Here is a 22,697-nt window from a genome sequence, read left to right as displayed (position 1 = left end):
AATACCAGATGACAAAACTCTTTCACGACTCTGAAAAAGATGACAAATTCAGAAAGTCTCCTGGGAGTGGTCGCTCGGTTATCAGTCCCTCTGGCGCTGGGAATAGCTGCTGCAGGCCAAAAGGTGAAAACTCTTGGTGTTTCCCAGGTCCCAGTCCGGAGCAGGCTCAAGTGGTTCCAAGAGAGGGAAAGAAAAACAGTCCAGGGAAAATTCAGACTGCCTAGCTAAACTAACTAACAAGCAGGAGCAAGAGCTAAGTGAAAGCAAGAGCAAAAAGCAAAAGCTGCCCTGTGTACTGCCCCCGTCTCTGTGTCCCGACAACTGTTCGCGGAGTGAACAGGCTGATAGCAAAACAAAACAAAACAAAACTTTGCTCTTCAGAGCCAGTCTTGAAGGCACAGAACATAATATCCAGCATAAACAGAACACACAATTGAGGATACAAGCCTCACCCTAAGACACTATAGCAGAGTGCTGTGCCTGAGCTAATAACCTCTGCATGCCTTGGACACACCACCTGGTGACCCAGCATCTTGCCAACACAGGTGGCAAGCAGAGTAAATGCCCATATATGTTCAAGCAGTCACAGATTCATCCCATGGATTTCCAATGAGATGCTAGTTCCTCGTTGCCAAAATTGCTACCAAAGATGGCTTACAAGTTCCTAGACCACACAGAGGTATTACTTGATATTTTGATGAGATTTAATCTCGCTTGAGAGTTAGGGGTGGCCCTCAGATTAAAGCGAGCACTTCCCAAGACTCTAAGTGACATCATTAGTTAAGAAAAGCTTTTCTTTTCTTTTCTTTTCTTTTCTTTTCTTTTCTTTTCTTTTCTTTTCTTTTCTTTTCTTTTCTTTTCTTTTCTTTTCTTTTCTTTTCTTTTTCCTATGAAAAAGATAACAAAGGATGGTATCTCCCCAGAGCACACTCTGATGTGTTACTGTGGATACCAACCCCATAAATGCTCCCAATGCTATTAATTTTTAAAACAAACTTGCTGATTGAGCTTCTGTCTGCCTTTAAATTGTCTCCACAAGGAGACTGTGTACTAATTAATCCACAGAAACAATTATGTAATTTTTTTCAACTTTCAGGGTGATTAAAATATGAAAATGAAGAGCAAAATAGTGCAGATGTTTTAAAATCACAGCAGGCAACAATAAGTGATGTGGGAACAGCTGCTTATCTCTCCAGATAAAGCCTCTTAATAAGGAATTGCACTTGAGGAGCCATTACACAGATGGTTCTGCAAATGATTTGGAGGGGGCATTGTAGTATTAACTTTGATTTGCCATCCAGATTCTGGAAAAGCTGTAGGTGTGTTATCTCTTCAAAAAGGTGCATTTGGAGCAGAAGGGGGCCATCCCTTGTAAGCAATCAGATTTTTTTCAGATGTTAGGTTTTCCTAATTGTATTACTATTACTATTATATTATTTTCCAATATTCCTAAGCTCCTAATTTGGCTGCTGGCATGTCCTTCCATTTTTTTTTTTGTTTGGGATTGGAAACAGCATGTTGATATAGACAGAAGCTCAGACAAGGGAAAGGGTGTAAGAGCCTGAACGGGAGATGCAGGACTTCAGGCGGCTCTTCAAAATGCATTTTATTGTATCCAAGATGTTACTGCAGTCCAGGGTCGTGGGTGACAGAGCCTGTGCCTACAGCTGTCAGCTCCAGCTGCAGACAAACCTGAAGACCCTTTACTTTTGGTTACAATGCATTATATACTTTGCTGAGCATCTTAATAGAGGAACCAATCTATACCTTTACTTTTACCTATAGCCTATCATAACTACTATCATTACCATATTCATGTTACTATTCTCCAATCACAAAACGTTAGTACGTTACAGTTTAAGCAAGAAGTTTTTTTTCAGTTTTCTTGCAGTGGAAAATTCTGAGACCTTTTTTCTACTTGCAACATTGGCGGAATTGTTTGCCTGTGGAATCTTTTTGCTTGGTAAAAGCATCTTCTGTTTGAGGTGGGTTTATCCTTTGCTCTAAGCCATAAAAACCCCTTCTAACTAACATACCCTTTAGCCTTCTTAGTTATCCTGTAAGACTGGCTCAGCAATTATTTTCTTCTATATCAAAACTTGCTTTCATTTCTATTCCTTCTTCAGATTCTACATTCAAAAATCTTTCTGCCAAGCATACATATCTGTGAGACTTTCTTGTCTAACTTTCATCCATCCCAGAAAAAGGGGAGGCAGAAAGAGACATCCAGAAGTTAAATGAAAAGAGTGCCTGAGGGATGGATTCTGCTGCTGAGTACTACTTGCAGAGTAGAGTACTGCTCATCATGGAACTGATACAGTCCCATCTCCTCAGCTGCAAGGGCTGCATGCCAGATTAAAACTGTTAAGAGGAGTAAGCAACTCTGCAGGTGTGGGGTTGCAGAGGTCTGGCTAGGCAGGTGTAATTAGATACTGTAAACAACTTATCTGTTCTTTGGCCATTACTCTTCAGTTGCCAGTGTATGAGATTGTCACAGTTTGACACTGGCACAATGCCAGTGCCCCCATGAAAATACTCTCTCTCTGGTGTCTGCTGTGAGATGTGTCCCAGAATAGGCAAAGCAGGCTCCCACTTAGAAATAAAAAAGACTTTATTAACTAAACTACAAGGGAAAAAAGAGAAACACATAAGGAAAATGAAAACGTTACAAATACCTAACTTCCTCCTCCCACCAAATCTCCAATACAATACATTCCCCAAATCACCAACTCTTGGTCCGGCACCACCCTTTAGAATACCCAATCTTCAGTTCATCAAGAGGAGAGGAGTCCTTCTTGTGCCATGGTGACCTGTTCCTTTCATGTCCAGTGCTCTCACCACTGAATATGGACCAGAGCTGCTTCTAGGATCATCTTTTAAGGATGCCTTGTCCCATTTGAAAAAGGGCACAGTCTCTCGTTTGGGACACCTGTCCCCCCCAAATTTTTCACCCCCTGGGGCCGAGGGGTACCATCACTGAACCCTCCTGGTTCCGAGGCACTGCCTCCCCCTGGAATGCAGTCTCCGCATCACAAGGAAACATGGTTCTGTCCATGGCTATACAAAAAGAGTCCAGCAAAAGAGCCACTCCACCATCTCTTCCACCCAAAGTGCTTCTCTATTCTCATCTCTCCCTTGCTCAGACCTTCAACACTTGCTCAATTCCCTTTTCATCCCCCACTCCATCTCCCCTCCAGTAAAGGTCAATGCTCTGCAAACTTTTCATTGTCCCCAAAGGAGTTAAAAGCTCCTACAAACGGCCGGACTCCTCTCCTCGCTGTACCATACCCCCCCTTCGCCGAAGGCCGAGCTGTGCCGGCAGCACATGATATAAAATTTCAAGGTAACAGTCCAGTCCCAGGCACCGGCCCTCTCTCTCTCTCTCTCTCCGTCTCCCGAAGGGGGGGCGGGGGGGGGCTGCCCAATGGCTCCCGGTGTCTCTCTCTTCCACCTTTGGGCCAGGCCAGGCCTACCTCCTATCTCTGTCCCAGGCCTGGCCTACCTCACGGCCGCCTGGCTTTCCCCTCCCCCGCCCAGCAGCGGACAGCTGGGCAGGGGAGGGCTGACCTGCTTCCCTCGCAGAAATCCCAAGAGAGCCCCCCAGGCAAGAGCTCTGCTTTTAGCCCCTGTGTGTTCTCAGAGGCGTATCCAAATCACAGTGGCCAAACCAGGTGCCAATATTAAAATCTGAGCACCCATTGGCCTGACCACTTCATATCCCAGAAAACTTACTTCTTCTCAAACCACATCAGAGATGTGTCCTGCTCATGGGTCTACCCACCATTGCCAAAGCTGAGGACTGAAACTCATGAGTTTGGCATTCAAATTGCATCCTACTATGTAGTGGGTTGACCTTGACTAGATGCCAGGTGCCCACCAAACCACTCTGTCATTCCCTTTCCTAGTGGGAAAGGGGAGAGAAAAATAAGATAGAAAACAACTGGTAGGTTGAGATAAGTCTGTTTACTAAAGTAAGCAAAATCAAAAGTTTGTGTGCACATAGGCAAAGGGTGAAAAAAAAAACTCCACATCGGCAAGCAATGTTCACCACCTCCCAGGAAGCAGGGCTTCAGCACATGGAGCAGTTGGTCCAGAAGGCAAACACTGTAAATAACAAATGCTCCCCCCCCTTCCTCTTCCTTCCCCTAGCTTTTATATATGAGCTGGTGTCATACGGAATAGAATATCCCTTTGTTTAATTTGGGTCAGCTGGCCTGGTTGTGTCCCCTCCCAGGGGATCCACTCCCAGCCCCTTGATGGAGGGGAAAAAATGTTGAGAGAGAGCACTGATGCTGTTCTAGCACTGCTCAGCAGTAGCCAAAACACTGGTGTGTTTTCAACACCTTTCCTGCTACAAATGCAAAGCACAGCACTGTGAGGACTGCTAAGGAAAAATGAACTCTATTTCAGTCAGACCCAATACAATCTCCACCCCTTATTCCATACCATTTGTGTCATATTCAGATCCCACATGCTTTATATATTTTCTAATTGTTCAATTTAATTTATTTCTCATTACTGGAATCCCTTCTTACCCACACATACAACTTATACTACATCCTCAAACCATCTCTATACCAAATATACATTTTCATTAATGACTATCCCCCCATCCTTTCACAGAGAGTGGCGTCAGTACAGGGTGGGAAGCTGCTAGTTTTCATTGGGATAGGCAAGGCACCCTTCTATCAGATGACACATCCATTTGGCAGAGTTTATTGCTGTGGCAGCAGCTCTCTGGTCACAGAGAGCAACAGATGACTTCTCCAGGCATCGTCCTGGGAAAGGCTGTGAGAAGATCAGAGAAAAGAATGAGAAACAATTCTTATCTTAACTTGCTGCACCTAGTATTGTGAACATGTGGAATGTGTTATGGAGATTTATTTACCAAAGGGTGGTTTCCTAATTAGCCAATGGTGATGGTGTTTTAATTAAAGGACCACTCAAGTACACCTGTATTACAACTGTCTATAAAAGAACAATGGGTTTATTAATAAAGATTATTATTAATCAACTTCCTGTAAATCATGAAGTTTATACTAATTATTACCTGGCTGGGGGCCCCTTACAACGACAGCTTGCCTGTTCAGGTACGAAGTCCCAAGTAATGGGAGGTGATAACCACCCTAGGAACTTGCCCAAGTCCCAGCCACCCAGGAACTGGACACCTCAGGGCATATTTCAATATCTCCTCACCTAAAGTTTGTTTTCTCTTATACCAGGATGACACCAGATTCCACAAGCCCCATAGTGTGCCAAGAGTATTAACTAATATTATTAACAGTATGTCTCTGTTTGAGACAAATTAGGAGGAAGCATCTGGAAAGGGTGTCCTCTCTGCTGCAAAGGCAGGTTTTGGCACTCCCCCCACCGATTCAAAATTAATTTCTTGGAGGAAAGTGAAAAAAATCTGTTTATTTAACAAACAGACTGCATGCAGGCACGGGAAAAAGAATGAATAATGCTAGATACTAAAACCTTCTTCTTGTAGAGAAAGCTGGTGGATTTTAGAGTCCGGCTAGGCTTCTCCCAAGGTCTGGAGCCGGGATGCGGTGTCCCTGCAGCCTCCCCTGCCGGGCTGCAGCGTGGGGCTCTGTCGCAATCCGTCCTAGTGAACGGGTAACGTGGTGATTTCAAGGTGCAAAAAGAACCAATGAAGGCACAGGGGATTTGCAATAACAATCAATAAATGCAGTTTTATTGAAATAACCACAACAGAAATGTGTTGGTGAGGGGGAACCAGGAAAAAAGGAAAAGATAAGGGAAAGAGGGAGGAAAGGAGGGGGCATGGGTATAGCTACAGAAACGTGATGCTGCTTTTATCCTTTGAGGCCATTGAAGCTCACCAGGCCACGTCCGGGGAGATCTCAAAAGGCACGGCTGGACTGGACCCCAGTTATACTATTTTTCGTTGGGGGAAGGGGATGAATTTCTCAGCTGAAACAAAGGTCTTCAGGGGGGGAAAGAATAGGGGTACACAAACCCAAGCCAGGCAACAAGCAAGGACTATTGTTTTCATGGCCCAGTGCTTGCACCTTTGCTTGCTCTGGGCAGCTTTCCTCCCCCCCACTGCACACCTCCCTCGAGTTCGGGGGGGGGGTTTCAGTCCCAGTCTCTGGAAGAAGGTGCAAGGGGGGGTTTCTTTCACAGGGGTTTCTTGTCTTCGTTTTTTGATGAAGAGGCCCACATCTCTGCTTGTCTGTCACAATGGTTGAAGGCAGACGAGAGGGGTCTTCTCTTGGAAGAGGGACCACGCCAAAGCTCAAACCAGCCAGGCCAGGAGGTGGGGAGAAAGTCCAGATCCATTGCTCAGAAAAGGGCAGGGTGCCCCTTCAAGCTCAGCGTGGCGTGTAGCAAGCAACACCTGTGGAAACAGTGAGCTAAGAAGCACATGATCCCCCCCCCCTCCCCCACTGGCTCAAAAGTTTTTAACTTTTCGGTGGTCTTCATGGCAATCGTGAGGCAAAAAATGAAGGATATTTCAGACAGACTCTCACACAACCCCCATGACTCACAATTGTCTTGAGGGATCTTCATCAGCAGAACTCTGGAGTATCGTTGATGAGTCTTTAGAACGCATCGCACATTGGTAGCATAACCTGGAAAAAATAGGGACGACAGAAAAAGAGCAAGAAAGAAAAAAAAAAGCAGGATAGGAAAAGGAGGAAAGAAAGGGAAGCATTAAACAAACATAATTAATATTGATTATCATAACAATTTCACAAATGGCTGATTAATATTCTTTTATAACAATTTCAAGAATAGTTAATTAATTAAAACAATATCATTTATATAACAATTTCAAAAAATGCTTAAAACAAATCACAAATAATCAAGACAAAACAAACAAATCATAATATAAGCATTATCTTAAAAAAATTTTTAAAACAATTTACTACAGATCAAAAATAATCTTCACAAGATCCTACTTGGGAATAAAAAATTGCTCTAAGGCACATATGCTTAATTCATAATTGCTTCATGTCAAATGTCTTGGGGATGTCCTCAGTGTATAGGACATAGGCCAAGCTGTGTGCATTGATTATAGTCGTCAACCTCCTCAGCTTTTTCATCATGCTTCAATTCATAACGAATAGGGCTGCTGACAAGATAAAACAAAGCACAATTAGAATCAAAAGGATAACAATGGGATGACACACACTGTTCAGGACACCCATGGCAGTAGGTGACCACCAAAAGAGGGTGTCCCACCACCTATGCTCGGCATCTTGCTTTACCCTCTCCATGACCCAGTGTATTTGTCTCACGTTATGATGAACAGTCACCAGGGTCCTATGTCCGCTTTCCTTGATTTTCTCGAGAATTTCAACCAGGTCCTGATGGAGCAGCAGTCGTCTCACGAGGGTGAGGTTCATCCCGATAGGAGTGGGCATCAGCTTGTGAATCAGTTTGTAGGTGGATTGCAATAGGTAGTGAGAGGTAACTGGAGCTTCATAAGAAAAATCACATCCTGAAATCTTAGTAAAGTTACAAGCACAGAAGTTTGAGTGATTCTTTGTATCTACTACAACATCTTCTACAAGCACAAAATCACAAATAGTTCTAAAGCATGCACATCCATTGCCTATGTATATAAGAACTGTTTCTGAAGCCTTATTAGGACAAATCTCAAAATGACAGATGTTTTGCTCTGTGTCTAAACAGATATCCTGAGCTATGATTGCATTGCTTTCACAGATGAACCCTTGTTGTTCTCAGACAATACAAGATTCCAGATTAACAGTTTGCCATTTGTCATCGACCTGACAGGCCCATCCCCTATGTTCAGTAGGACAGAGAACAGCTCCGTCATGGTTTAATCCTAATGCAATAACAGGGAAGACCAAATGTACAGAAGCATTGCGTATGGTTAAAACAAAAGCAGTGGCTGTGTTTGAAATGGGATCATAGGTAAAGTTCACCAGGTTCCACCAGGATTGGAATTCTCTTTCAAAATCAGTGGCACTGTCCCAGATTATTTTCTGGATTTCAGTGGGAAAAGTGCCTTCCTTGCCTTCTCTTATGATTGAGGCAGAGACTGACTGCATCCACAATTGTGCCTGGATACAGCTGAGGGCTAAGGAAACATTGTTTTGTGTAGCACTAAGTGCATCAATTACCAATTTGTGATCATTCATGTTCACTCTTTCCCAATTTGGCAAAATGTTTGACAGCAGCCTTGACAGCAGCCACTGGTGCGTCCCCAAGGCTAACAGAGATGACCTCAGTGGTTGCTGTAATTTGGTCAGATCTCTAGTTGTAGCAGCCAATTTGTTCATTAGTACTTCAGAGTCAATGCTATTCAGAATTCCCAATCCTGTACCCACAACACCGGTCACATCTCTTGGTGTTCTTGTTTTAAAAGAGCTTCATTTCCAAAGCCAGGTAGTCCAGCCTTCAAAAGAGGTTTGCAAAAATGGAGAGCAAGCTGGCTGAATGTCTGAAACATTGTTCTGCATTAGCAATTTGACTTGTTTGAGAGACCATGCCGGATTGAACAATATTTGTTGTTGACCAGTTTTCCTGATTATATAAGGTCCAATTTTGAAAATTCTTGGGATGAGTATGACTGGTGGTACGGGGGAAGTGGTGATAGTGGTAAAGTAGGTTTCAACATTTATTACAAATTTAAAAGAAAGGCCTTGAGCATCCCTGGACCAGAGACAAACTACCTCCGCAGTGTGAGTTAATGTAAAACTGTGCCAGTAATCTCGTATGCTTGGGTGCGTACAGACTTGCTCTTGTTTGTTTTCCTGATCTGTGGAAACACTGATTGCATTTGCTTTGCTATAGTCAGACCCATTAACCATTTGACATTCAATGCTAATTTCTTCTCCCACTACTCCTTGAAGCTGTCAGGTTTTCTGCTTCTCCCATTCTTGTCTAGTGTACAACTTATCTTCATGTGTGACTACTGTTAGTAAATTTCGACCTGTGACATTTCCCATAGATCCAGTAAATTGCAGGAAGGCCTGAGACCAGGGCCACTCAGTAAAGGCGCCTTCGGTCTCTTCTGCCAATTGTGATGTGGTTGTTGTGCTTACCGTGCTCAGTGCAGACCGTGCGGTGTCTGCTCTTTGAGATGTATTTAAAATGAGCTTTACACCTTCAGTCTGAGGGAGTGCAGCTACAGTGCTCGGTGAGGGTTTTGGTACAGTGTTTATCTTAAATCTGTAAACCAAACCTCTCAATCCTAATGGGTCAGCTGTGTCATTTTGCCAGCAACATGTCACGTAAGTAGGTTTGACCAAAGTAAAATTGTACCAGCAATCAAATGATTCATCATTACAATCTCTTGTAATTGCAACATTGTTAGCTTTGGGACCTGTCGCTGAAGGACATGAAAGAACACAAGGACACCACCGCTCTCATGGTGAAGGCAAAAAGGGAAGTTTTATTCTCTGACTCCAATATTTATAGTTTTACAAAAGTGACAGCAGATTGGAAGGTGACAGTGACACCTCTCCAATGACACTGGTCAAACCAACAGTCCATCAACTCTCTCCTCCTCCATAAAGGAATGAAAAACAATGAGTTATTTACAGAAAGTGTGTGAGAAAGTTCACTACAAGAATGTCAACATCAGAAGGCTTAGAAAATCTTAAAAAAACAGGGTGACATCTCACCCTTTTCCGTTTAAAAAAGAAAAAGAAAAAAGAAATGAACAATGTGAAAAGGAAAATATGAACAATGTTCAGTGTCCACTTGCAGAGGAATCATCGCAGTGATCACTCTCATCATCTGCATCCGAATCATCACACAATGATTCCCCTGCTTGATGCCTTTCAGGTTGGTCACGGTTTCCATCTTGCTCATTAGCTGGATTCTGTCTCTGCGGTCGCAGGTCAGGGCGAACACATTTTGAAGGTACCCAGCGTACCCCAGTATCTGTGGATACACAAGCATACCCGCGCCCCGAAGCGATAATGTCATAGGGAGCTTCCCACTGTTTGGTGACTAAATTCTGCACCCGAACCTTCGCTCGAGGTTGATATGCCTCGTCTGCAGCCTGCAATGAGAGATGGTGATTCAAAATGACAGGATTATTTGAGTTCTGCGGCACAGTGAGATGATTGATTGTGCACAAAGATTTTGCCAACCGACTCTGCGGGGTTTCACCCTGCATTCTCCATTTTTGTTTTTGAAGAACCTGCTTCAGAGTACCATGAGCGCGTTCTACAATAGCTTGACCAGTCGGAGAATGAGGGATACCAAACTTGTGCGAGACACCCCACAACTGCAGGAACTGCCACACCTTTTGCGATGCATAAGCAGGACCATTGTCGGTTTTCACAGCACAAGGTATGCCCAGAACGGCAAAGGCCTGCCTCCAGGGGGCAAGGACATCACAGGCCTTCTCCCCAGTGTGAGCTGAAGCCCACATCGCAGAGGAGAATGTGTCCACAGTGACATGCACATACATGAACCGGCCAAACTCGGCAATCTGGGTGACATCGGTCTGGCAAAGCTCCAAGGCCCTAAGGCCTCTGGGATTTACCCCTGCCGGCAAAGGCGGAGCAAGTGCATGGCAGTCATCACATGACTCAACAATGTCATGAGCCTCAGTTGGCGTCAGCTGAAACTGCTTTCTGCAGGGTATGTGCGTTTTGGTGGAAAAACCCATGCGATGCCTTGGCCTGCGCGAGTGTATCAGGCTGAGGTGCTACCCACGCTGGGTTAGCCAACTTGTCAGCCCTCGTGTTACCTTCCACTATAAAACCTGACAAATCGGTGTGACTCCTCACATGCAGAACATAAAATGGATGAACTCGGGCCTGAATGGCACACCACAAGGTCTTCAGTAAATGAAACAAGGCAGGATTACTGACCTCCTTCAAAAACAAATGACCCAACTGCTGTGCGATTTCAGCCACATAGGCAGAATCCGTGACCAAGTTGAAAGGTTCCTGGGAAAATTTCTCAAATGCCATGACAGCAGCCCTCAGTTCAACCAATAGGGCTGACCCATCCTCATGGCCTTCCAGAACCTGCCACTCAGATCCGTCCCTCGAGGTAACAATAGCCTTTCCTGTTCTCCCTGAATCATCAGTGAAGACGGTGGGTCCTTGCACGGGTTCCTGACTATTCTTGGGCCACAAAGAAATTTGTGTGAATTTCGCCATATGCAACAGCCTATGGCTGGATAGATGATAAGTGATCTGCCCTGAAAAATTTTCCAGAGCACTCTGCAGGGACACACTGTTTGCAAAGCTCCAGTCAAAATCCTCCCGTTGCACCGGGAGCATGATCTTTGCAGGATCCGCACCCATCAATTGCAAACACCATTGCCGGCATTTGATTATCAAGCGAGCCATCAGCTCAAACAATGTAGTTGCCGTCTTCTGCGGCTGATGGGGCAGGAAAACCCATTCCAGAACGTGCAAGGAATCAGACCATTTGTCACTCCATTGACCAATGATACCTGTGGGATGTGAATCTGGAGTGGTGATGAACACAGTGACATCAACGGAGGGATCAATGCGATAAACCTGACAAGCCAAAACAGCTTGCTGAACCACCTCCAAGGCCTTACGCGCCTCAGGGGTCAGTGTGCGAGGTGACTTGAGATCAGAGTCTCCTTTCAACAAATCATACAGAGGAGACAACTGTGCATTGGTTAGTCCCAAGTACGGACGCAACCAAGTGATGACACCTATCAATTTCTGAGCATCATTCAGTGTCTTCACAGAATGCACAAATTGCACCTCCTGGTGACGGATCGTCCGTTCCAGTATTTTCACCCCCAAGTACTTCCAAGGAGGTTTTTGTTGAACCTTTTCTGGAGCCACCTGCAGTCCATGAGCATGCAAAGCATCGAGCAACCGAGGCTGAATCCTCAGCAGCTCATCCTCAGTGGAAGCGGCCACCAAAATGTCGTGTCGTCCATATAATGATACAGACAGGCATCAGGAAACTGCTTGCAAACTCCAGACAACGCACGGGCCACATACCACTGGCATATGGCAGGGGAATTGCGCATGCCCTGAGGCAATGTCCTCCATTGATATCTCTGTGCGGACTCAGCCTCCTTAATCGCTGGCACCGAAAAAGCAAACTTCGGTCTGTCATCAGGATGCAATTGAATTGTAAAGAAACAATCCTTCAGATCCACAATGAGGACCGGCCAGCCTGCAGGAAGCGTGGTAGGCGATGGCATGCCCGCCTGCAATGGTCCCATGCTCTCCATCACGGCATTGACCTTCTGGAGGTCTTGCAACAACCTCCATTTCCCAGATTTCTTTTTGATACAGAAGACAGGAGTGTTCCAAGGACTGTTAGAAGGCTCCAGATGACCCTGGTCCAACTGCTCCTGCACCAAATTCTGAAGGGCTACTAATTTATCATCAGGGAGGGACCACTGCTTCTCCCAAACGGGTTTGTCCACCAGCCACCGTATAGGAGGCGTAGGACACTCTGCGCCCTTCGCTGCAGTGGCCCCCATCAAAAATCCATCCCGATACGCACCCCCCAGGCAGACAGAACATCCCTCCCCCAGAGGTTGGCAGGAGTAGAAGTAACATGAGGCCTAACCCAGGCCATCTGTCCCTCCGGATTCGTGACCAGCACAGGCTGCTGGGCCACGTAGCATTGTGCCGTCCCTCCCAGGCCCGTGACAGACGTCCCCACCAGATCCAGGGGCCACTCCGAGGGCCAGGCGGCAAGGGAGAGAACCGTGATGTCAGCACCGCTGTCGAGAAGCCCGCGGAGGTGGATTTCCGACGGTGTGGCACCAGGAACGGACAGACTACACAGCATCTCGGGATGGTCCTTGGTCAGGACAGCAGTCCAATGAACCTGAGGCGGCCCAGTGGATCCAAAACCACCAGCTCCACGCGACCGGTCAGCTGTCCTGCGAACAGAGGACTTAAAAGGCACAAGTTGAGCAAGCCGTGTCCCTTTTGGGATTGTGATGGGGGGGTGGGTGTGGAGACCATGGCACAAATCTGCCCTGTAAAATCTGCATCAATGAGCCCCAGGTGCACAATGATGCCCTGAAGGGTGGCACTAGACCTCCCCATAAGAAGAGCACTCATGCCCCCACCCAAGGGACCAAAGGCATACAGGGGAACCTTGCGTATCTCAGACTAGTCTAAGACAACTGTTGCTGCGGTGCAGACATCCACACCTGCTGATCCGCGGGTTCTGGCTGCAAGCTGGCAAAGGAGACCTCCATCGGCACCTGGGTCTGGAGGAAAGCTTGTGTCTGAGCGCGCCCCTCCTGCTGCATGCTCTGCTTCACGTTTCCCGAACCCGGTAACGCCTGGCCATTAGCATGAACAGTCGCCTTACAAACGTTAGACATGTGATCCGGCCTACCACACCGACCGCACAAGAACATGGGGAATTTGACTTTCTGCACCTTCTTCCCCCGCTTCCTGCTAGCCTGCACATTCCCCTGCTGTGGCCGCCCGCCCTGCGGTGCTGCCCAGACTGGCCGCACAGTGGCAGCCACAGCGGCCAACCTCCGACGTGAGGGAATGATGTTCGCACAGGCCTCCACCATCTCCCAGATATTAGAATCACCAGGCATAGCCGCTATAACCTTCCTACAAGCTTCATTACAATTACACCTGACAAGGTTTGCAATCGTAATGTTCCTCGCCAGAGGATCAGGCACCTGCCTCTCCACGGAGGCAATCAACCTCTCCGCAAATACCATAAAAGGCTCATCATCCCCCTGGACAACGGTTGAAAACGGCTGCTTCGGAGCAGCCATTTCCAGGGTCTGCACAATCACTCCCATGCCCAGCGTGTTGCACTGCTCAACCACAAGGGGATCGTATCCAACCTGCCCCTGAACATTCTCATAACGCCCTGTCCCCATCAGCATGTCAACAACAACTTCACGCCTGGGGTCCTGCGGCGTCAGCGCAGCATTCCGCCTCACCACTTGGGCCGCCAAACAAGCCCACTTGGTCTCAAAAACACCAAATTGCACAGGGTCAAAAAGAGAATGTGCCATACAATGGACATCGTGAGGTGTCAGCACGTCCTTATCAAGCCTCTGAAGAATGTGCATAACCTCAGAAGACCCCAAACCATGCTGAGCAACCGCTTCACGGAGTTCCTTCTCCAGCTTATATGAAAGGGGTTCATAGGTGTTATGAGTGATGCCCCTGAGCACAGGGAAAACCTGGGGACCCCGTGGCAAAGCCACCGCATCTGCTGTGTCCCGATCCTTGGGCCCCCCAGAGACAAGAGGGAGTGATTGACCGGGAGCCGGGGCAACACCACTCGTCCCTGCGCCCCCTGCAGCACCGGCAGAGCCAAAGGAATCCGCCCCGCGACCCTGCAGATGCCGTGAGGAGACAGGTTCATTCATCTCGTCGGTCTTGGTTTTTGCCTCTGGCCAGAAACGTTCAGGGTACTTCGGAGGCAGTCACCTGGCACGCAGGAAGCATCCAATGACTTGACGAGAAAGCGCCATGGCCCCGGGCACCCACCGGCCTCCCGCCGGCCGTGTCAGCAGTTGCACTAAAGGTAAACACCCCAGCCCCCTGCCGCACTGCAGCTCCGGCAGGGGCCGCCTCTGCGGGCGCAGGTGCCGGCACGGCCCGGAAATCCGGCATGGCCCCGGACGAGACCGGTGTGGGGCCCCCATCCCCCGATACGGGGGCGGGGTGGGATGCTGAGGGAGGCGCGGCCCGCGGAGCCGCGTCACTGCGGGGAGGCACAAGGGAGCCGGGCAGGCCCCCTATGAGAGCCCGCCCCAAGCCGCAAGATTCCGCAGCTGGCACCGCCCCCACCGAGTGGAGAGGGGCGGGCTGCCCGCCCACCGGAGCGGGGCCGGGCGGAGCACCGACCGATGCCCTGCCCCCGGCTGCCTCCACCGACTGCGCATGCCCAGCAGGCTGTGCAGACCCAGAGACGGGCGAAATCGCCCCCCCCCGCGCTGAGGAACCCGACTCGGGGGCGGGAGACCCCACCCCCGCTGCGCTCAGGGAGAACGTGGTGGACACACCGCAATTCGGACAAAAGGTCGTCACCGAAGCAGCCTCAAGTCGAGGCGGAGGCTGACCCTCAAAGGCCGGGAAGGCACAAAGAGAGGGCAACCCGTCCCCCGCCCCACCACCCGCGCAGGGCGAGGCGGGGCGAGGACGGCCCGCCGAATCCAGAGAGCCCCCCGGACCCGGGACCAGCTGACTGTGAGCCCAATCTACCACGGGCGAACAATGGCCACTCCCCAGCACACCGTCCAGGGACGGGGAAGGGAACTCCACATCGCACAGGAGCTCAACCTCCTCCTCGTCCACATCCGAGATAGAAGGGCTTCCCTGGGAACTCCGAGGGGTACAAGAACCAGACCCCCGCCAAAGCTCCTCACATTTCTTCCACTGCACCAGCAGCGGTCCCACTTCTACAGTGCAATCATCAAAGAGGGCGTCCATGAGGTGGACCCCCAGGAGAGAACACTCCTCCCTGGAGAACACCTTCCCAGGGACCGAAAAAAAACCTCGCTGTCGGGCTCACAGAATCAATCTCTCAAAATCATCCCAGGAAACAGAAACCTGTTTCCACTCCAAGACCCCCCTCCAGAGATCCAAAATGAGGGAATCATCCTGGAAAACCACAGAGGTTTCCATTGCCCCAAGAACAGCAGGCAAAGCACCAAAAAAAGAGGGGGAGAAACCTCACCACAATCCGCTGTCCGTGTCTCAGCCTAGGCTGCAATACACTTCGGCGGTCACCAGATGTCGCTGAAGGACACGAAAGAACACAAGGACACCACCGCTCTCAAGGTGAAGGAAAAAAGGGAAGTTTTATTCTCTGACTCCAATATTTATAGTTTTACAAAAGTGACAGCAGATTGGAAGGTGACAGTGACACCTCTCCAATGACACTGGTCAAACCCACAGTCCATCAACTCTCTCCTCCTCCATAAAGGAATACAAAACAATGAGTTATTTACAGAAAGTGTGTGGGAAAGTTCACTACAAGAATGTCAACATCAGAAGGCTTAGAAAATCTTAAAAAACCAGGGTGACAGGGACCTTAAACATAACTACCAATATGCTCCTGGCGGCAACACAGAGTGAGGGGATTTGTTATTTTGGAACACCCCCATTTCTTCGTGGGACACAGTTTCGCTGAAGGGATGTTCAGATGATTCCTTCCACCTGCTTCCATAAAATTTCCAGCAATTATGATGGAGGTGGCCTTTTCATAGAGGGTTCCTTCCACCTTTCTGCATGCCACCACAATTGACTCACCAACCATTCCCGTTAAGGTTCTGATCAAGTCATTCTGGTCCCATCTCCACTCACTTGGACAATACACCTTGGAGTCATGCAGCACTAGGGTCGCCAGACTCGGGTGACAGCCCTTGGGGTAAGATCCAAGAAACTTGGTGTGCTGGAGGGTGGCTTTGAACCACAACTGCTCACCAGGAGGCTGTCCATGAAATTGTGGTAGGATGCAGAAAAGTATTAGTAGCGTTATCATGTTTCAGATGATTCTCATGTCCCTCGGGTGTTACAGAGCTTGCAAGGGTTTTCAGGGTGAAGAGAGGACACGAGAATGTTGACCTCATGTTCAGAAGGCTTGATTTATTATTTTATGCTATGTATTACATTATTACTGTGCTAAAAGGAATAGAAGGAAAGTTCTCAGAAAGCTAGCTAAGCTAAGAATAGAATAGGAATGAATAACAAAGGAGCTCTCTCTGATTCTGTCCCAGAGAGAGCTCGGTCCTGGATTGGCCACTAACTATACACATCCAACATGGGCCAATCACAGGTGCACCTGTTACATTCCACAGCAGCAGATAACCATTGTTTACATTCTTTTTCTGGGGCCTCAGCTTCCCAGAAGGGGAAATCCTAAAGAAAGGATTTTTATGAAAAGATGTCGGTGACACTCGGGGTTCTTCTGTAAAAGCAAAAACAACAAAAAATCCTGCCACTGAGAGGCAGAAAAGAGTTAAAACGAAGGGATTACCCAGAATGTATGTATGTGGCGCTCTTTTCCAAGAGCATCAGAGGCTACCCATGCATATTTGTTGAGAGGGGTTTTCAACACAAGTGGTACCTCATTCACCGTGGGGAGATCCACTAGGACAGGTTGTCCAGGGTAATGTGATGGATTATTTGGGTCATCAGGACCCTGCAGCGAGGGGATGATGCTTGGAGGTGTAGGGTAAAAAGCAGTGACTTTGGGGCAGCCGTTCACCCCCCATCTGCTATTTACCCCCTTAACAGCTTCCCACAGCCGACAGTCCCAATTTGCTTTCTGTGGCTTAAGGAACCGCTTCAAAAGGCCATTTGTCCTTTCTACAATCCTGTTAGCCTGAGGGTAGTAAGGGGTATGAAAAGTCCACTTTATGCCTTCGGTTCTGGCCCAATCCTGTACCACTTTAGCAGTAAAGTGAGACCCATAGTCAGACTGAATTTCTTGCGGCTTTGGAAAAGTTCCAAACTACCCTTGCAAAGCTTTAACTGTATTATCCCCTGTGGCCCTTTTAAAAGCATCAACTTGAACCAACCCAGACACAATTTCTGCTCCTACCAACACAAAATGTTTACCTCCTGACTTCTTAAAAGGACCAATATAATCTACCTGCCACGCTTCCCACAAGCCTTTACCTTTCCTCAAATGCAGAGGGTCATCCTCTAAAGGGTGCCTTTCCAGTCGCTTGTGGCACTGTTCGCAGGCCGATATGCATGTTGTACACATTTCTCGGGTAACTGGCCAGCCGTGGGTGTGTGCTTTCTGATACAGATCTTTTGCACCTGTGTGCTGTCTTTTTACATGCAACCATTCTAGTAGTTGATTCCAATACTCTCAGATTGTTTCCTTTTTCAGGGGGCTAAGCCTTGCTAGCTCATCGGCTCTGTTGTTCCATTCTCCTGCTTGGTTCCTGTCTGTTTGCTGAGAAGCTACCCAACTGATCGAAAAATTCCCTTGACTAGCAATTTCTAGGATTTCTTGCCACTTATCTTTCTGCCACACTGGGATTTTATTAACTTCCCAGCCATTCTGTTGCCAGAAAGGGAGCCACTCAGTACAGCCTTTGTATACTGCATATGAATCAGTGTAGATGTAAACAGGAGAAGTGTTCTGTGCCTCACGTTGGAAAACACTCCAGACAGCTATGAGTTCCCCAACCTGACCGCTGCCCTCCCCTTCTGTGGTAATTTTTTCACCAGGTGAAATATCTAAGGCAGACGCCTTATATTTCCAAATTTTTCTCTCCCGTTTTGAAGAAGCATCTGTAAACCAAGAGTTTGCTGCTAACTCAGACAAGAAGGGAGGTGCTACTTTTATTACTGAAACAGGTTTGTCTTGGCTGCTATCCAGGTTCTCAGTGTCTTGTATTGCTAAGGATTTTGCAGCACCTTCTGTGACAGGAAAGGTGTTACAGTAGAATTCTATCTGGGCATACCATTTCCTGACTGATGATTTCTGGGCTATACCATCAGGTGGGGGTGTCCCATTTGTGACAGCTTTAATTACCTTGAAGTGACCTCTCAATATGATAGCTTGTTGCCGTGTGATTTTTCTACTTCAATGAGAGCTAAGCTAACAACAAACAATCCCTTTTTCCAAACAGTGTATCTTTTCTCAGGATCTTTAAAACCACGGGAAAAGAAGCTGACAGGCCTTGTTGGACCTTCAGGACCTCGCTGCCAAATGTGTATTGATAGCCCTGAGGAGGCAAACCCCCATTCCACTTGAAAAGGGTCTGTAGGATGGATAGGCCCCAATGCCTGATGTGCAGTGGCTTCAAAGATCAGTAATTGTAATGCTTCTTCCTGAGAAGGAGTCCAATCCCATTTGACTCCTTTCCTTAGTAAGTTATAGAAGGGTTGTCATGGTTTAGGCCTGGCACAGAGCCAGTGTCCCCATGAGAATACCCTCTCCCTGGTGTCTGTTGTGAGATGTGACTAGGAATAAGCAAAGCAGGCTCCTGCTTAGAAATAAAGAAAACTTTATTAACTAAACTACAAGAAAAGAAGAAAGGAAGAAAAAACCATAAGGGAAAAAATGAAAAAAAACCTTACAAAAGCACTTTCCTCCTCCCCCCCACCAAAATTTCCCAATGCAATACATTCCCCCAAAATCACCAACTCTCAGTCCAGCACCACCCTTTAGAATACTCAATCTTCAGTTCATGAAGAGGAGAGGAGTCCTTCTTGCACCATAGGCTTCCCCTGGAAACACGTTGAAACCTCGTGTGCTTCCATGTCACTCAGCACTGCTCGGAAAGTCCTTTTGCCATCGTTACACCTTTCCTTCCATGCCCAGTGCTCTCACCACTGTGCATGGACCAGAGCTGCTTCTAGGGTTGTCTTTCAAGGATGCCTTGTCTCCTCCAGAAAAGGCACAGTCTCTCCTTCGGGACATCTGTCCCCGCCAATTTTTCACCCCCTGGGGCCCAGGGGTACTCACACTGAACCCTCCCGGTTCTGAGGCACTGCCTCCCCCTAAATGCAGTCTCTGTGTCACAGGAAAAAAAATGGTTCAGTCTATGCCCACACAAGAAAAGTCCAGCCAAAAGGCCACTCCATCATCTCTCCCCCACTCAAGAGTCTTCTGCACTTCCCTCGTGGCCCATTCCCTCTTATCTTATCTCTTATCTCTCTTCTCATTCAGCTCCAGGAGGATCAGCATTTTGCAAGGTCTCAATCATGTAAGAAAAGGGTTAAAAATTTCAGTCTCTGCCTGTCCCAGAGCTCCGGAACTCCCACGCTGCCCTCGCACTCCCCCCCCTTCTCCTCCTGGGCCGGTGCTGACGCCGGCTCTCCCTCTCTCTCTCCTGGGTGGGGGGGTGGCTGCCCGATGTCTCTTGGTCTCTTCCACCCTTCCATCCTTGGGCTGGGCCTACCTCATGGCCCGTTGTTTTACCCCTCCCCCCGCCCAGCCAGCAGCTGGGACAGGGGGAGAGATCCAAAGCCTCTCCCGACGGAAGTCCCAAAGAGAGCCTCTGAGGGCTGCAGGCCTGGTTTTTAACCCCTGTGTGTTCTCAGAGGTGTGTCCAAACCCCACTGGCCACATCAGGTGCCAATATCAAAATCTGAGCACCCATTGGTTTGACCACAGCATCCCAGAATTCCCACTTCTTCCTGGTCAAACCAGCACAGGGGTCTAGCAATGACTGAGAATCTGGGATATGTTTCCTCCAGAATACTAACAATCCTAAGACTTGCTGGAGGTCCTTTTTGTTTTCAGGCATTTTCATCTGCTCTTAAGAGGTTAAAGTGTCTGGTGGGATACATGTGCTTCCGGATCGCCACCAAATTCCCAGAAATTTTACTTGCTGAGAAGGCTTTTGGATTTTCTCCGGGGGAAGCTTTAAATCTAGGCTTTCTAGATGAGAGATTATATTCTGCTGGAATTCCCCCACCTCCTTAATTTCCTCTCCTCCTACCAAAATGTCATCAATGTATTGATAAACAGCTACAGTGTCAGCTTTGGGTATTTTTTCTAAATCCTTAGCTAGAGCATGGTGAGCTAAGGTTGGAGAATGTTTGTAGCCTTGTGGTAGTCTAGGGAATGTGTACTTTTGTCCCTCCCATGTGAAAGCAAAGCGATCCATGTCCTCTGGCTGTATAGGTATCATGAAGAACATGGCTTTGACATCTGTTGTTGCCATGATTGTGTGAGCTTTTTCTGGTATTGATGTTATTACTTCAGCTAAATTTGACACTGCTGCAGTGTCCAGGTTTAGAGCAAATTTGGGGGAGAATTCCCCACAGGAGCTCCGGTGGGAAAACAGATCCAAATCGGCCCCTCCCCCCAACTGGTCTGGGAGAAAAAAAAATACCTCCTTGGAGAAAGGTGGAAAAAAACTGTTTATTAAACAATAAAACCGAAAAAATATCAAACAATAAAATCCCTTGCCACTCCAAAAGAGTTGACAAACTGAGAAAGTCCCTCCCTGGGTTGCAGTTCAGCTCACTCTGTCTCTGGTGAGTCCCTCCGGTGCTGGAAATATCGTAGGCCAGGCCTGGCCCGGTGGGCCACAGCTGCAGCTGCCAGTGCTCCCCTGGGTGTTCAGTCCAGAGCAGGTTTCAAGAGGTCCAAAGAAAAAGAAAAAAAAAACAAAAGTTCAGGGAACTTCTTTGCCTCAGCTAGCTAACACTAACTAAAAAGCAAAAAAGAGCTCTGTCCCGCTGTCTGTGCATCCGCAGACAACACAGTTCAGGAGGAGGAATGTGGAGGAGTGGAGTACAGTGTCTGAAAACAAACTGTGCACTTCTTCTCTCCCCCCCGTTCACTCTCTGGAACACTCTTAAAGGTGCAAAACTTATTATTCAACATAAACAGAATGAGACGATTGGAGATAAAAACATCATATAGTCAACCCAGGACATGCAGTCAGAGGATCAGTGTTGGCATCGAGCCTGCGATAGTCCACTGTAAGCCTCCACCGGCCATCCGGCTTCCAGACTGGCCACACAGGTGAATTATAAGGGGAGTGTGTGTTAATTATTGTTCCTTGGTTACGCAAATCCTGAATAACCGGTTTGATGCCTTCCCTGGCTCCAGAGGGCAAAGGATATTGTTTCACATTGATTGATTTACTGTAAGGCACTGCAGGTGCAGTCTGAAGCAGCCTAATGTTAAGTGGCGGAGTGCCAAAAGACCACAGAAATCCATCAGTGTCTTACCACTGCCTTCCTGCTAGGATATCCATCCCTAGCAGATTATTTGGAATATCCTCAATTACCATTTTGACAACTAATTGGTTTTCATCTCCAGGGAGTGTTACTTTGACTAAAGCAACATTCATAGGTTCTACGGTTCCTAAAGTGTTAAGAACGCAGCATTGCCTTTTTGTTGGAACAACTCCACACTTCTGGGCATCTTTATGTGTCAGTGTGGAGATTTGGGCTCCAGTATCAACTATATAGGTTACCAAAACTTTTTTGGGGCCCATTATAGCTGTAATTAATATGTCTCCTGATTTGTTTTTCATGAGCATTTGTAAATAAACCCAACCTCTGCCCCTTCGCTCACCTGTAAGCGGTGGAGATATTAGTTTCCTGAAAGCTCTGTTGGTGTAGATGCACTGTGTTTTGGGGTACGGGCGGGTGGGCAGTTATGTTGCTTAGGCTCTGTGAAAGAAGTTGCGAAAGAGTTAATTTTGGTTTACTGCCAGTGCTTTGTGAGAGAGATGCAGCCAGGGTTTCACTGCTCAAATTCTGAGAAAGAAGCTGGGAAAGGTTTAACTTTGGCTCATTGCCTGTGTTCTGTGAGAGAGACTGAGATGTACTGTGTGTATTAGAAGGAGGGTGTGTTATTTTCTGAGGAGGCAGGGGGAGCAGTGCACTGGGCTGGATGGGAGGATTTGGTTTTCTGAGGTGCCAGTTGTTTATTATTTTCTGCAATTTTTCAAGTGGTAAACCATCCATAATATCTCAGGGAACCCCCCTTTTTATTCCTAGCAGCCACCAACGTTGTCTGTTGGAAATTTGTTTTCCTGGTTCTGTGTTTTCAGGGTTGGGGGTTCCCATAAACTGGACACCTTTTGTTTGTTCTGGTTTTTCCTCTGGGCCTTTTACAGGTCCATACTGTCTACAGTAATTAATTAAGTCTACTGCGACCTTGCTCCAGGTCCAGACCCTATGGTTGTTAGCAGGTGAATCAGATTGTGAAGCTGTAGACTGTGATGGTGAATATGGTGTGGAAACAGAGTCAGTAGACCTGGATGGATCAGTGGAGTTATTGAGAAATCTATCCAGCCTTTCTACAGG

The 22,697-nt window shown here is 47.5% G+C and overlaps 1 protein-coding gene across 1 annotated transcript in view; it reads left to right on the top strand.

Annotated features, from left to right (window-relative positions):
- The window catches only part of LOC132086131 (SET-binding protein-like), a 241,438-nt gene that overhangs the window by 192,932 nt on the left and 25,809 nt on the right, over nucleotides 1–22,697 (top strand). The window lies entirely within an intron of this gene.

The sequence above is a fragment of the Ammospiza nelsoni genome, chromosome W, assembly GCF_027579445.1.
Source record: "Ammospiza nelsoni isolate bAmmNel1 chromosome W, bAmmNel1.pri, whole genome shotgun sequence".
NCBI lineage: Eukaryota > Metazoa > Chordata > Aves > Passeriformes > Passerellidae > Ammospiza > Ammospiza nelsoni.
The sequence above is the reverse complement of the archived record's forward strand: the minus strand, read 5'-3'. Positions and strand labels throughout refer to the sequence as shown.